The sequence below is a fragment of the Alligator mississippiensis genome, chromosome 5 (assembly GCF_030867095.1).
Source record: "Alligator mississippiensis isolate rAllMis1 chromosome 5, rAllMis1, whole genome shotgun sequence".
NCBI classification, from domain to species: Eukaryota; Metazoa; Chordata; order Crocodylia; family Alligatoridae; genus Alligator; species Alligator mississippiensis.
The window spans coordinates 187094630-187111394 of record NC_081828.1 but is presented as its reverse complement, the minus strand read 5'-3'; the positions used below and the strand labels follow the sequence as shown (position 1 = coordinate 187111394).

General features: G+C 43.4%; 1 long non-coding RNA gene across 3 annotated transcripts in view; it reads left to right on the top strand.

The window, feature by feature from the left end:
* Positions 1 to 16765, top strand: part of LOC109285791 (uncharacterized) — a 167043-nt gene that overhangs the window by 84086 nt on the left and 66192 nt on the right. For 2 of the 3 annotated variants that reach the window (XR_009462674.1, XR_009462678.1), the window contains one exon: positions 15216 to 15374. The exons of the other annotated variant lie outside the window; for it this stretch is intronic. This is a non-coding gene — a long non-coding RNA (uncharacterized LOC109285791). Of the gene's footprint in view, positions 1 to 15215; positions 15375 to 16765 lie in introns of those variants that run through there. 3 annotated transcript variants of the gene reach the window in all.

Genomic DNA, 16765 nt, shown 5'->3' with positions numbered 1-16765 from the left:
AGTAATTCTTGTAGTCTTCTTAATTCTTACTGAATTGGAGCTGGAACATCAGTGAACAAACTACATTCTGCTGACACAGTACTCATCACTAGATGGCATCCTTCAGGTGCAGGGAGACAATTCCAAAACTGAGTGGGCTGGTTGCTGATGTTGTGGCTTCCCAATATGAAAAGTCCTGCAGAGACAAGGAGGTTGGAGTTTCCTTAGGTAGGCTATTGATCTAAAAGGCAAAAGCTCCTCAGGCTCTTCATTCTTCAGTTTTGTGAACCTTCTTGGCCTTCCAGCACCTGTCTCCATAGTCTTCAGAAAAATGGGATGCAAAGCTCACATGACAGCCTTGCACCTTTTTCTAAATCAGTCTGTGTTAGATCATTCTTCAAGAGCATTAGTTTGAAAAAAAATTCTGCTTAAATTACAATTTTTAAAATACTTCATATTCATACAGGTAAATTTCACTGCTATGTTGCCATAGTGGCACACTATATTTGGAGCATGCACCACTACGGCAAAATAGCTAGTGATCACATGTAGACACATGAAATTGCTATGTTACCGTAGTGCGCTGTACAGAGTCAGAGTGCATCGCTACATCACTGTAGGGCAACATGTAGACACTCAGCAATATGGGAAGAGTTCATTAGAAAACTCCTTAAAATAACCAATTAAATAAGACACCAACAACAACCAATCTCTTATCAATAACATTAAAAATAAATCCAGAACTATGATAGGTTTAATTTCTGCTTTTTTTCCCCCCTGAAAAAAACATATTTATAAAGATCTTTTTATTAGGAAATGAGGCTATAAATCAAACTGCTGAACTTGTGGAATCTTCAACTTGCTGTAAAAAATGTACTTAAGAGCTTATCCAAACGAAACCCATTTGAAATATAAAGTTTAAGTTTATACAAGGTCTGTATTCTGTATAAGCAATTTCCAGCACCATAGCCTCCTGTGAAAATGGGTATGTGCTATGTGCCATAGGTAATGTAGAAAAAAAAAAGTATTTTCCCCATAGGTACAAAAACCCTGAACCTTCACTGTCAAACTTCCTGAAATAATTTACTTATTTATAAAATAATGCAAAATGCAACCAAGTCAGACTGGTAGTGTTTTAGAGGTACGTTGCATGGATGTAATTAGAATCTAATCAGAGCCACAACAATTGTAATACTGCCTGGTGGGCAATGTGATAGCGGAATTTGTTTATTTATTATAAATTCCCTCCCCCAGAGTGGCATGCTCCTTTAAGGAACTAGGCAAATAACTTGCAAGAGGCAAGGAATTTTTAGGGTGATATCTTTTACTGGACCAACTGCATAGCTGGGAAAGAGTTAGACAAACTTTCGAATGCAAACATTTTTTTTCAGGTCCAAATACTGTGGACACCTACAAGCAGAAGACAAAAAATAATAGTTTGTTTATCTAACGAGACCTGAAAACAAGGGCTTGTTCTAGCTGAGGAGCGTGCTTTGTTCTGCTCCCTATCTTTATTTTGACAAATTCTGGAGAAAATCACAGACACCACAAACTGAGCCCATCCTACTCTTTTGCAAATCCTTATGATAAGATCCTTTGGAAGTGAACTGGATTATCTAATTCATTCACCCCTACAAAAGTGAGGATGTCCATGGATCATAGGCAGTCAGATAAGATTTTCAACAATGCTCAGCCTGGAATTCCTATTGTCCTCAGTAGAATCTGCAAACACTTATTGTTTCAGTTTGGTCATACATTAATGAGCTTAAGTAGCATTCCTGCAAACTTGTACATTCATTTACATTAAAAGAATACTATTTTCTTTAACAATTAGTCATTTTTGTATTCATACATTTTTTTCTTTTCAGCATTTTTTTTGTTTATGCCATGTTGTTTTTTTAATTTAGTGGGGAAGGGGTGTATATCAGAAGATTGCTACTCTCTCACCATGAATACAGACCATAACCTAATAATCAGAAAATGACTGTGAAAATTACTGTGCAAAATAATGAAAATTCTAAATATGAATAACCAAGAGCAGTGTTGTGTTCAAGGCACAAAATAACCTGATATAGGAAGATCTGAAAAATGAAAACAACACATTTATATTTTGGTGCTATAGATGAGGTTATTTTACATTCTATGTAATTCATCCTAACTAAGGAACAAATGGATACATTCAGTTCCAAATAACTACTATTGTGTCACTAGCATGCGCAGCACAAATATCCTTAAGAAAAGTCTCTATATAACAGGACAAATTCTGCTGTCAGTTCATAGTATCATAGTACTTAGGGTCAGAAGGGACCTAAACAGATCATCAGGTCCAACCCCCCGCCCCAGCAGGAACGTGTGCTGGGATCATATCACTCCAGCCAAATATCTGTTCAGCCTCCTCTTGAAAACCCCCAAGGTAGGAGAGAGTACCACCTTGGTTGGGAGCCCATTCCAGAGCCTGGCAGCCCTAACTGTAAAGTAATGTCTCCCAATGTCCAGGCTAACCTTCTCTCTAACAATTTGTGGCCGTTATTCCTAGCAACCCCCAGTGGTGCCCGGGGGAACAGAGCCTCCCCCAATTCCTGCTGGTCCCCCCTGGTGAGTTTGTAAATGGCCACCAGATACCCTTTCAGCCTTCTCTTTACAGTTATACACATAAAAACTACTGACTTTAAAACATGAAGACTAAGGCTATGTACATGAGTTCAAATGATTTGGGAGAATTCTCCCTGCTTTTTTTCCCTGGTAGAAGTATTTACTCAGAGATGCCTGAGGAGACATTTGAATGTTGAGCTCCTGAAGAATAGAGAGGTTGCAGTGCTGAGGCTGTGCAGCAAGGGTGCCCCTTTGCAAGCATCTCTATGTGCTCTGCAGGCTCCTTCCCTCCAGCCTCCAGACAATCAGGGAAGTCCTGATTGGTTGACTCAGACCGCTCAGGGTCAGCCTGTGTCTCCCTGCAGCACAATGTAGAGATTGTGAAAGGGGTTTGTGTTGCTCCCTGCTCAGCTGGAGAAGGAGAATCCAGTGAGTGATATACTGTCTCCCTGGGTATGCTGGATGACTCTGTAGGGTGCTGGAGGACTGTTCTGTGGCTTCTTTCAGAACAGAACACATACATGTTTCCCTTAATTTATGTGGGTTCTTTATATGTGAATTCGCTCTTATGCAATGAGAATATTTAGACCCATAATTTGTTACATGTGAGGTAAATTTGCTCTTATGAGATCAGCATAGATGAGCCCCCCACCCAAGCAGGTAAGTCTGTGGGGAGAGGGGAAAGGGCCATGGCCGCACTCACCCCAGCCATGGCTGCATGGCTCCCAGGAGTGGCCGGCGCTAGCAACCTGCAGCCTCTGGGCTGCACCTTGCTCCACCTGTCCCCCAGTGCCTGGGCTGCACCGTGCCGTAGTGCAGGCAGCTTGTGTTGGCTGCTCCTGGGGCTGCTTCAGCCCGGGTTGGGGTGAGTGCGGACAAGTGGAACCCCAGGAGGTGCCGGGTGCAGCACGCACCCCAGCCCCGGCTGCAGCGGCCCCTGCACCAGGGCACAGCACAGGAGCAGAGGTGAGTGGGGACAGGTGGAGCACTGTGCAGCCCAGCGACTGCAGGCAGCTGGCGCCAGCTGCTCCTGGGGCTGCTGCAGCTGGGGCTGGGGTGAGTGCTGATCTGTTCCCTCTGTTTTGCTGCCTTGTGTAGCCCCAGGAGTGGCATCCCTCCCCGAGCCCCTTTCCTAGTCCCAGCCTCACTCCCTCCATCACCACCATGGGAACCTATTCCTATTTGTTACATTGTAAAGTGGGTACGCTTTATGCAAATTCGATTTATTTGCCATTCTCCGGGAATGTATGTACAGCATAAATCGAGGAAAACCTAAACAGACATTCAATCTCCCAGGAGAAACTCACAGCAGTGATTTAATCCTGGTTGTTGCCAGGATATTTTTCTCACAGAGTGGCCATTTTTGCTTTCGATGAAAAAACACAAACATCTGTACAATAGTAGTTCCTCCTGGGAGAGCAATGACTCTCCCAGGAGAAAATCAGTGTCTGTACATTGCCTTTTGCTATCAATAGGGTTGGGTGAAAGTGGCATTGTGGAATCTGTCCCACTGCACTGACCTCATCTAAAACCTTTTTTATATTCTAAATACATCTACTGTCACAGTACAATGTACCAAAGTCATCCCACAAGTACAGGAAAATAAAGTTACAGAGTAATGTGCTTTCTATGAGAATATTAATGGAGTGTGAACTATATCAAATAAGCACAATGAAATTCATTTGCTGCATATTTTACTCAACAGCAGTTCAAACTAACATCCAACCAGACATAAAAAATAAAGTAAGAGTTGGACAATATCTATTTTATTATTTCAACAACCTACTCTACTGATGAAGAAAAAACTTTTGGTCATAAAAAAGGCATCATTAGTCACTGCTGACAGTACACTCTCCTTCTCCCCTGAAGTTAAGTGGCAGCTGGCACAATTTCAGTGCCCACAAAATGAATTGACACTTGAAAGCAATCAGTTCTTTTCTCCTATATTTCAAATGCTTATTATCACTTTTTTTTTTTATAATTCTTAAATTAAGTATCTACAACAGATGAGAATGGTCACTATATGGCCTTGATCATTATAGAAGCTACATTGGACAGTTATAGTCAAATGTTATGAATTTCTGCAGTGCTGCCATACCCTATTTTTCAGTAAGCCAAAGGATGATGTTTAGTTGGTAATTAAGGTTAAACTAAAATGTGAAGCAGCAACAACAGAATGAGAAATTGTTGGGGCAGAAGTAAAAGTTATAATGAGTTGATGCTCAGATATTTCCATTCATAATACAACACCTGATATATGCATTTTGGCATAAGAAAACTAGATTTGCAGTTACAAGATCTTCAACACATTTTAACAAGCCTGTTGCAAATCTTTCTGAATAACAAAGAATTGCTAAAAATATTTAGTAAGTAGGCCTTTACAGCTGCATAAAAATTACTCAAATATTACTGAAGTGTTTTACTACTACAAGTAGCCATTTTACTACTACAGATAGCTGCTCATTGTGGCAGAAAGTGGAGCCAGGCCACCAGCTCCATCACGCACGCCCTGCACCCCTGCACCCTATTGCTCACATACAGCTCTTGGGACTCAGCCAGACCCATGCCCTGTGGGGGATGGAGGGAGCGAGCCTGACATGATGGAGCCAGCAGCCTGGCCCAACTCTCTGCTGCCACATGCAGCTCCTGGGACTCCACTGAGAAGCAGAATGGTGCCGAGCCAGCCTGGCTCCATCACATGGGGCTTCCCGCCACTTCTGGCAGAGTCCCAGGATCTGCATATGGCGGCAGGAAGTGGGGAAGGCCACCAGCTCCATTGTGCAAGGCTCCCCCATAGCATGCAAGTCCTGGGAACTTCATGTGAGCTGTGTGAAGCCCCAAGTAATGGAACAGGGCCAACCCAGGCTCCATGCTCCCACTTCCCTGCTGGGCATGGACTCCACACTCACACTGGCCCAAGCCCCACACTCCCACCCAGCTGCAGCTTCTCTCCACCAACTCCCGCTTCCTTACCTGCTGCAACAGGGAGAGCTGCAACAGGGATATGAAGAACTACTGGAGGCTGGGGCAGCTAAGCAGTTCCTCGCGTGGTGGCCAGAGTGATTTCGCTAAAAAGCTGTGTGCTGGCCAGGGCTGGGGCCAGGGCCCTTCCATGCACAAGGGTGGGAGTGCAGTGCACTGCTTCAGTGGGAGTGGGAGTGAGAGGGCTTGGCCCTGTTCTGAGTGCAGCAGGGGCAGCCAGGGACTGGGCAGGATACAATTACTTAGTGGGCACCTGCCTGCAGGCCGGATGAAATCACCTGGTGGGCTGGATCCAACCTGCATGCCGTATTTTGCCCACGCCTGCTCTGGAGCTATAGGTCTCAATCATTTTAGACTCAAGGCAACCCTCATTGGATTTAAGGCAACATCTGAAAATGCCAGGTCTTAGCTTTTATTCATGTTTGAACAATGGAAAAAATAATAGAGCAATTCTTCTCTTGCACAGAAGTTGGACAGACCACAACAGGTCAGAATGTTTTTGACACTCTGGCTTCCTAATTGAAATCTGAGTCCAGGGAGTGCGCATGTGCATTTCCCTGGGGCGAAGAGCAGTGGGGCACAGTTGTGCCACTGTTTCTTGTCCCTGGGGAATGTCCCTGTATGTGCACTCTGGTGCATGGCAAATTGCCCCAGGTAGGGTGGGGAAGGCTGAGGCCAGCACCTGGGGTGGCCCCAGCAGCCTTACCAGGGGTTCCGGGGGCCTCCTGGGGCTGCAGCGGTGGCAATCCACATGTATGGAGCCTGGTCAGCAGCTGGAGGGTGGCTCTGGCTGGCCGGGCTCTGGTTTCAGGCAGCGTAGGCTGCAGCCATGTGCACAACCCTACTTTTTTTTCTGTGTTTTTTTTTAGATACCAGGATTTCTCAGTATCTAATTTTGCCACCACACTGTGGCGAATGGATCCACATGTACCATGTGTGTTTTGAAATGCTTCAAAATGCTTTGAGGAGCTGCAAACCACACATTCCTGCTCACGTGAACATGGCCTCTAGGTTTATCTTGTAAAACATATATAGGTGTCTATACAATGCTAACACTGAATGGCACCCTTAAAAGGTTTTCATGGCACCTGGTTGAAAATCACAGCTCAGTGATGGATAGTGTTACAGGGAGAAAATCACCAACAGCTAAATGGCAACGCAAAATTCAGATTCTTACATTCTCACTGCTATGTTATCTTGCCACCTCTCTTCCCAATGTGAGAAGATAGCAGAGGTTAGCACACCCCTGTCTGAGGACTACTGTTCTCCTAAGCTCATGGGATGAAGAATATCTCCCACCCCCAAACTCACATGGACAACACAGAATGCTTCCATGTGTCTAAGTGTGGAAGGGAAAGATTATATGAATCTCAGCAGCTCGATGTTAGTTCGTTTTAAAACCGAACCACTATTTTAAATTCAGAATAGCAAGCTGAAGGGCCATTTTTTAACGTGCACATGGGGGACTCAAAGTATTATGAAACATAATTAAATATAAATTTATTTAGCTATTAAGAAAGAGACATTGAAGGTTATGCTACAGATGTATATGAAAAATGCACGTGAATTTAAATTAAAATAAGCAAACAATTGTTCACAAACTTTAGCCTGCAGTCCACTCTAAAGATATTTCAAAGGCTACAAAACAATATCAAATTACAAGAAAATGAATGTGCCACATGGATTACATTTTAAAATGTCTATTCCCTAATTTAACATAATATTTGACAATTTACCACTTGGGCATATAGTAATAGAATTGGTGTGCTATGATATTTTAAAAATATTCACTGACCTATTTGGGACGCCCAAGGTGAATTTTAAAGATAGCCTAACATCTAGGAGTTGGTGAATGCACCTATCTCTTCTCTACCTCAGTTAATGCTGGGACAACTTTTTAGGGACTTCTTTCCTGTGACTATAGTTTGAATGCTACAACTTCAGTCAAGTCAATTTAGGCCCAATTCTGAACCCAAAGTAAACATTTTAAAATACTCCCTTGACACCGGAGGCTTAATATGCTTCTTCAAACCACAACCCACAACAATGACAAAGAAAAACCTCCTACATTCAAGCAATCCACCAACCACAAAACCAAGGCAGTGAACTCAAGAAGTGATCATGCTCACATGTTTGCACTCCATATTCTCCTTCTGAGTCTCTGACAGGTCTGTTTTCTTCTTGTGAGCAGGCACCTGTAAAACACTCTCCTTTCAGCACCCTGCCTGCTTCAGCAAACCAGCCTAACAAAAACATATTCACAAAAAAGCAAAGCTAATATCTCTCTCTCTCTCTTTTTTTTATCTACTGATCTTTATATTTCGCTTTTAAGTTAAACCTTCTTTTAAAAAGATTTTTTTTAACATCTACCAGGTTATGGTTTCCTACAGCAGTCAAAAGAACAGACACCAAAGGAGAACGTATGGTGTGCTGATGCTAAAGAGCACAAGAATTATCTAGGGACATAGGGCTCCAGTAAATCATTTTTGTAAGCTAGGGGAAGGTTAGGTAACAACACACAACAGAAGAACATTTTTAATCAATGCACTGTTGAACAGAAACCAACTTATACTTAGCAATTTCTTTAATTTACTGAGAAGTATTATAAATAACCCAAGATCTGACTAGTGAGAAAATAAAGCAGAAATAGATTCAAATACACATAAGCTACTAGCAATATGCTTTTTCTAAGGCTAGCCATAGGTACACAGATGTCAAAATACTGTCGAACACAGCTGGATACTTCCTCACACGGTAATGACTGTTGAGTGCACATTACATGTTTAAATGGCAATCTGCACTTGCAGTCAGAATGAATAGTCACCATCTACACAGTCCTAACAGCTTAGCACTCCCCACTGTGCAGCATGCCTTTGTCTGGAACTCTTTTGATTACTATCCAAACTAGAAGTCCTGAAAGAAATAAAGGCAGAGCATCTTAGTAGCAAGCTCTCACAGCTGAAACATGTTTTTGCTAAAAAAGTGCATACATTTTTGCACTTTCAGGACATATTTGAACAGTAACCCTTAAAGTCAAAGACCTCCTTACTGCAAACATATTAGGATCCTAGTACTGAGGAAGGCTGAAAGGCATGGGCTTCCTCTGCCCCTTTACTTAAATAGACATCACATACTGGATGTACAGCTGTGTTATATTGATGTCTGTCAGTAACAATAGAATACTGTTTTAATACCCTGCTATTTAATTTGGTCCTTTGCTTGAGAAATTTAGTATGTTACTGCAGAAAATCTAGAGAAAAAATTCTGTGTATACTTGACTTTCTAGGGCAGATGGTTGCTATTTGCTGTATGTTTGCACAGTGCCCAGCTAAGTGAGGCCATTAGGTACTATCACAATATAAACCAACCTGGAATATTAAAATTTCCATAGTATTTGTGCACAGTGTGGTTCAGAGGAGTACAATTTAATTATTTTAAAATGCCTGACTACACTGACTAATTCTTTTAAAATGCTGATATCTACTACTGTGGCCAGCTACAGAGGTTCAAAAAGCCCAAGATGGATTCATGCTCTCTTTTTCTAAGTGCCCTAGATTAGTTCAGGAGCAAACAGAGCTCACCTTCACCCCTTGGGGGTTGGGACACAGAGATGGCTTGCGATGGCAGAGGCCAGCGGGCTGTGGGCGCCCCAGAACGCCTCACAGCAAGGTGCCGGAAACTGCCGAGCCCAGCAGCAGCTGGGGAGGAATGGAGTCCCTCGCTGTGTGCCTCCTCCATATGCTGGCTAAGGTCTGGCGGAGACAGAGCCGGGGCTGGGACTGGGGCCAGGGCCAAGCAGCTGTCTGCCAGGTGGGAACTGGGGGCAGAGCTCCCCACTGTGTGCCCTCCCCACCCCCAGCTTGTTGGCTCAAGTCAGGGGGAGAGGGGGGCAAGATGGATCCATGTGGCAGGGGACTCCACTCTCCTCCACATGCAGTGCCCAGCGCAGTGGACAGCTGTGTGGCTCTAAGCCAAGCCACAGTTCCTGTTTACAGCTGTAAGGCAGTCGGGTGGGGGTTGAGGGAGCAGAGCCCTCCATCATGCAGACTCCTTGGCTGGGTGTTGGTGGGGAGCCCTGCTTTCCCCCACACCCCGACTGCCTTACAACTGCAGATAGGAGCCATGGCTCAAGCTGTGAAGCTGTCTGCCACGCTGGGAACTGAAGCCCCGCACCACATGGACCAGGCCTGACTCCTCCCAGACCCAGCCAGAATGGCCTACACAGGGGTCTCTACTCCTCCAACTCCTTCCAACCACTTGACAGCTGCAGGCATGAGCTGCAGCTCAGCTCAGAGCCGCACAGCTCTTTGATGTACCAGAAATGGTGCGGGGAGCAGAGTCCCCCACTGAGCAGTGCCTCCCACTGGCTGAGTCTGGGGGGGGGGGGGGGGGGCATCTTCCCCCCTTCACAGCAGGTCGGGGGCAAGGGTGAGAAAAGAAGCCAAGCTGGGCCAGTCAGCGGGGAGAGGGTAAGCCCCTGCTGTGTCTCCCCCCCAGCTGCGCTGGCTGGGGAGGTGGGGTCGGCAGGGTGGGGATGTAAGCTCCACTCGGCCCCCCCCGGCTGACAGACAAAGGCAGGACTCAGGACTGGGGAGCACAGACTTTTCTGGCTCAGCTCTGTGACAACCCAAGGGCAGGACCAGCCCAGCACTCAGCTGGAGCAGGATAATCATGGGCAAAGGCTAACCCACCTTCCCTGCGAGGAGGGGTTAGCAGGGTCCCACGAAAGATCCTGGGATGCTGGAGGACAGTGATCTATATTGAGTCAGGAGGTGATTGTCAGGACGTAAACGTTCAATAGACAGGTCTAATCTAAATCGATTAAATCTGATACTACATCCCTCCACGTCTATCTTAGACTGGGTTCCACCATTTGTAAACCAGTCTATGTGCACTGAGCTTCTGTTCTGTTACATGTTTAAATTGGGTTTCCAATCACTTATACCAGTTTATGTGTAATTTCTATACCTAGCCTGTGTGTCTTGTAAACTCACTTATACACATATCAGCAGATTTTACAAAACAGTAAGCAGCAATTTCCTCTCAAACATGCAAAAATCATGTGGTTCGCTATGCTTAGCACTAGTATATTTAATTATCTGTATTATTGTTGTGTGTAGGACCATGTTGTGCTAGGTCCCATACGCACATATGAAAGAGTCCTTGCCCTAAAGAACTTACGCTATAAAAACAGTAGAAAATGTCTGAGGAGCGAAAAAGGCACAGCAGAACTACTAGGTCACACAGCATGTCAGGGCAAAGCCAATAACTATACGCTGGCATCTTTCATCCCAATCTAATGCCCTTTTGCTAGACTACAGTGCCTTCCAAATTTAGGAGTATAATGGAGCGTATTAATTACAAGTATATAAACATACAATTCAATAATGGAAAATCACAGAAGGTATAAAACAAGTAATGTATATTTCTATGTAGTACTTTTGCTCCTTCCCAAAAATATGCATATTTTTTAAATGTCTGGTAAGTTTTTTTCCTTTGAAAGCCACATAACAAACAAAGTATAAATTAGCAGGATAAAAGGTGTGATCTTGCAAGATCCTAAGCAGGAATTCTCTGTTACAAGATACAAAGTAGTACTGCAACCATAGATGTGAATGTGGCCATATAAGAGGGTGGAGGTGAGGAGTATTTTTGCTTTTACAGATAGTCATTGCATTTTTAGAATTTATCAAATATAAGTACACTTTAATGCCACGTTTCAGGAAAGCAGCAATAAAACAAAGGCATAAAAATGCCATATCCATGTGTCAGCTATTTTGTTTGCTAACAGCTCCCTAGATCCTTATGCAGATACAACTGACTCACATCTATTCAACGCACAATTAGCTTATTTCAAATGAGGCAAAAGGCATCAATATAGAAATATTTTGGCATCTCACCTGATTGTTCTTAGAACATATTGTATCATGTTTAAAGCAGTGGACCAAGAATCAAAATTCTTGGATTCTGTCCCCAGCTCTGCAACTGAACAACTACAGGACTTTTGGACAACTTGCTTACTCTTATGGTGCCTTGGATTCCCATTTTCCATGTGTAAAATTGAAATGATACTCATTAGATACCCTTGGGACATTGTGGGCCTTGTTTGCAGAATGTTTTGAGAAACTCCCTTTTTATCCCTTGTATCCCAAAACCTTAAACATCATATATAAAATAAGCCAGAATATAAGAAACATTTAAAAAATATTTTAAGATTTCCTTTCATTTTAGTTAAAGATATTAGTTGATCTAGTGGAGAGAGGGCAAGCAGATTTTGTATTTAACCTATATTTGGTATGGCAAACAGATTTTTTTTAATGATGGTATTTTAAAAACCCTCACTAGTCAGGAATGTGAAAAGTAGATCCAGCACTAGCATGGCAAGTAACATTCCTAAAGCTGTGTGATGAATATATATCCTTATTCTGCAATTTTTCACCACCATACATACACACGTGCATTTATATGTACTTGTTGAACATTATGTGCATAACATGCTAAAAACAGGTCCAATTTTTTAACAAAGCATACACCGTTATTACCATGGGTCAGACACAGTCTCTAATGTTACATATTTTACTATTTAAAAATGAAATGGCCTAAATTTATGTTGCATGGCTGTGGCAGGGCACCGTTTGTGCCTGCCACTTTAAGGGCCTGAAGACAGCAGGCAGCAGGTGCCTGATTAGGGCAGTCATTTTAGATTCAGGGCTGCCCATATAAACAGGGCATTTTGCTGCTGGAAGGCTAGGCAACAACATCACCTGCCTGCAGGTATCATCTGGAGGTAAGGGAGGAGCTGTAGGGGATGGTCAGGAGGCTCCTGGTCCTGGGCATGACCTAAAACTGCACCCTGCCGGGAGTGGGTGGCCTGGTGGGGCTCTCACTGGTGTGGGAGCCCCCAGGAAATGCCAGGCCAGTTACTACCCTGGTGAAGGGCAGGTCGGGGCACCTTAACCCCAGCTCCCACAACCAGGTGGGTTACCCCCTTGTAGGGTCTGGAAGGTGGACCCCAAAAAGAGCGTGAGGCCACAGACTCAGGAACCTGTCTGAACATCCCCTGACTGGTCCATGCTGGGGCCAGGACCGGAAGGGTCAAAGGGCCAGGGACCCACCATGAGGAATGCCCAAGGGCTGCACACTTGGGGTTCCGACTGGCCTGGAGGTGTGCCAGGGCCAGTAGAGTCAAAGGTCCCGGGGGGACCACACCTGTAAGGGGGAGCAACTCAGGGAGCTAGGCAGCTGGGAATGAAGGCAGAATAGGCTGCTTGAATGGGGGGATCTAAGTGGGATTCAACTAGTAGGATTCTGGGGCCCAGTGTGGGCCCGGTGATGTTGGTAACATCTGGATGCCATCTGCGAGGCTTGGGCTGCAGTGTAGGGGAGGAACGGAGCCACAGATAGCGCCCCCTGGCATCAGGGCAAGAAATGGGCAGCCTTCTGCTTAATTAACATCAATTAATTAATTAACAACAAGGTGTGGCAGGTGAGAAGGCAGGCAGTTAGCCCAGAGACAGGTGGGCAGGCCACTGGGAAATCGGCCCTGAGAAGACCCCCTGTTACAGTGGCCTTAGCATTTAGAGTTTCTTTAACTTATTTTTTTAGTTAACCCTTTGCAAATATTTAATAAGTATAGTGTTTAATGCCAATTTAAATGTTTTTCTTTTTAACTGGACTCAAAGAAAGAAGTGGAAAAGACCACTCAAGGTATAATGCATGTTAAGATTCACATCTGGCAAGAACTATAAATGAAAATATAAAGTAAAGATGGTTTAATTATTAGGTTTCAGCTGCCAATAAGTCACAAAAATAAACAATAATATAGAATATCATGGTATTTTATGGAAATTGTATTTTATTAGGGTTTTGCTGAAGTCTGTAGTGACCCATGAAAATTCCTACCTTTAACATACATTTTAAGGAATTTCAAATAATGCTTTCCAATGAAAATTCCACAATTCTCAGGAGGATCTAAAACATCTTCCTCATTCTAGTATTTCTGTCAGAATACAACTTCCATGTGATAGTGTTTGTAATGCACTGCAGTCTTCCAAAGTTACAGTACTCTTTTCTAAGCTATTTAGTTTATGATGTAATCACTAAGCAAAGTTTGACTTACTACATCTGACTCTTTCCTCCCACTTCCATTTTTCAAATGGGACTTATTTTTCTTCCCTGTACCAAATGGCTGGTTACCCTGGATATAGTAAATCTTGGTTGATTTCATTTGTGAATACCATGAAGAGTATTCAAAGCATTTGTTAAGATGAAGAAACAAGACTCAAACGAGATTCACTTAAGTTTATTTGCAACTTATGTATTTATATCATATTCCTCATTTTTTAGCCTAACCTTCATTTCTATGTTTATCAGTTGTTGATGAGCATAGAAGGAACAGGCAGCTGCAAGCTTGAGAGTGGTGCGTTGTACAGGCAGTCCTCGACTTACTTTTCCAGTTGCAACGAATGGCATTTACAACATTTATAAACTGCATGAATGATGTGTGCCCCCAGTGGCTGGGGGGGCATGACAGTGGCAGAAGTGTAGCAGCTGCGGTAAGCAGGAGCTCCTGTAGATGCCACCAATGCTGTCAGCAGTGGGGGGGAAGGGTGGTGAGTGCTGAGTTGCAGGGATTGGCAACCACCTGCAGACCCAGTGGTGGCCAGAAGGGATCGCTGACTGCCCACAGACACCACCAGCAGTGTTAGCCAGGGGAGGGATGACAAGTGGCGACTGCCCACAGGAACCACCGACAGTGCCTTTTTGTAGGGGTTGCACTGCCATGCTCAGGGGGTTTATGTGCACCCCCTACATGTCACCCCTGATAAATTGGCACCCTGTTTTGACTGTCTGGCATCAGTTTTGACTGTATGATGCTTGGTCCAACACCACACCACACCAGAGAACAAGTTCGCTACATCACCCATCTCCCTGGAGAATATCTGTCCAAACTTCCTTGGACACTTTCTTTAAGAAAGCAGTCAAGAATCCAGAAAAAACTGCAGCCAAGACTCCTGAGAAGATTCCAGCCAGGAACCCTTCAAAAAGTCCAACCAAGAGCCCTTCAAAAAGTCCAGCAAAGTCACCTCAGAGAAGTCCTTCCAAATCAAGATGATTGCTATTTACAATACAAGTACATTATGTTGCTATATTACTCATCTATAATTGATTCAGTACAAAGTTCTTGGTTATTTTTGGTGAAATAGGGTATCAGGCCTTGGTTCAGGAACCAATCTCCCATTTATAACATTGTTTCCTATGGGAAAATTGGTTCAAAGTTGCAACGTTTCAATTTAAGATCCGGTTTTCAGGAACCAATTGTATCGTAAGTCTGAGGACTGCCTGTATGTGTGTTTGTGCAGGGTGAGGGGGGTCATTGTTTTTGGTTTGTTTTGTCTTCAGGAGAAAGAGAAACTTATGGCACTGGGGCTTCTTATAGAGCCCTGATGTGCACTAGGAAGGTAAGTCAGAGAGGTGACACGGGACTTCCCCAGGCGAGAACAAGGAAAGTCAGATTTGCAACAATCAGTCTCTGCCTCAGGAAACCGGCATGTGTCAGAACCACAAAGAGAATACCAGGAAGAACAAATGATGAGGTATCTAGGTAGATGCAATGATGCCAGTGCTGAACCAGACTCTTGCCTGCTTGTCTTGTTTTACAGATGAAGACTATATCTCACCTCCTGCTCATCCTATTTTGTATTGTTGGAGGAAAGGAGTGGTTGGTTTGTTTGTTTACCTTCAGTTTCACAACTATTTTATTTAATCGGTGTAAGAAATTATTTTTATAAATAAATAAAAGTAAGCTACTTCAAACACTGCTCCTGAGGGGAACTGTAGCTTCCTGTTCAATTAATCTTCTTCACAGTTCTCTAATTATATTTTCTTTGTAATACTCTAGGCAACTTGCATACCATTTTCTTCTTATACCACAACACATTATAAGGTGTGTAGATATCATATGGTCAAAATGTCTCATCCAAATGTAGCCAAATATTAACAGAATTATAGATTTAAATTTGAATTGGAAAGTAGAGTTATGCATTCAAAAATCCTCATTGTGAATTTTCTAAAGCAATGCCCTTGCACACATGCTACCATATCTCATTTTTTTTTTTTGCATAATTCATCATGTAAATATGGATTAACATTGCTTCTGGGTACAGAAATAAAATACATCTCACTGTATTTCTTGTCACAAATATTAAAAGTGAGGTTTTACTCTCTTTCTGAAGCTTTCAGAAAACTCTTCAAGTGCTAATTTTGCCATTACATTTATATATACATAAATGTATACACACACACACACACACACATAAATGTAATGGCAAAATTAGCACTTGAAGAGTTTTCTGAAAGCTTCAGAAAGAGAGTAAAACCTCACTTTTAATATTTGTGACAAGAAATACAGCGAGATATATTCTCACTGTAGTAGTTTAGCTATACAACTACACTAATAAGTATCTGTACAGCACATATATATGCATATGTGCTGTACAGATACTTATTAGTTTAGTTATATTCTCTTAGGATTAACTAATAGGGCTGTGCGAGGCTTCGGGGTCTGAAGCAAGCTCATCCGGGCTGAAGCGCTGGCCTCGTTAGGCTTCCCAAAGCATTTCGGAGCTCCCAAGTGCTTCGGAGCTGCCTCAGATATCTGGCCATAGGGTATAAGGGAGAAACAATAAAATATCTATGACTTTGTTGTTTTTTGTCCAATTTGGATGAAAATTTCAGGAGTGGTGGACTCTGCAGAGAGGACGAAGCCTGCCAAGGTTCAAGAAGATCAGTGCTGGAGTTTGGGGGGAACTATACCCCAAATTGTTGACAGCAAAGCTCTTGTCATGTCTAGGCATTACAATATAGCGAGGTAAAAACTGCAGGGTTGGCAGCTCTTGCTGAGGCCACAAAGCCTGCTGAGTTTCAAGATTGGTGCAGGGGTTTGGGGGGAACTGCACCTCAAGCTGCGGACAAGCAAAACTGGTGCCATGGGTGCTTGTGGGGCTGACTGTGTCTGTCTTGGGGTAGGGAGGGGAGACACTACTTCAGGCCTGGCTGCTAAGCTACTGTGTTACCAGTTACCAATCAATGAATCATGATTCACTCGGGGACCAGCTCCATGTACAGGACCTAGCTACTACATAACGACTTAACGAGCATCAATTAGCACCTACAAAACCAGGCTAAGGAAAAAAATCAATACACACAATCA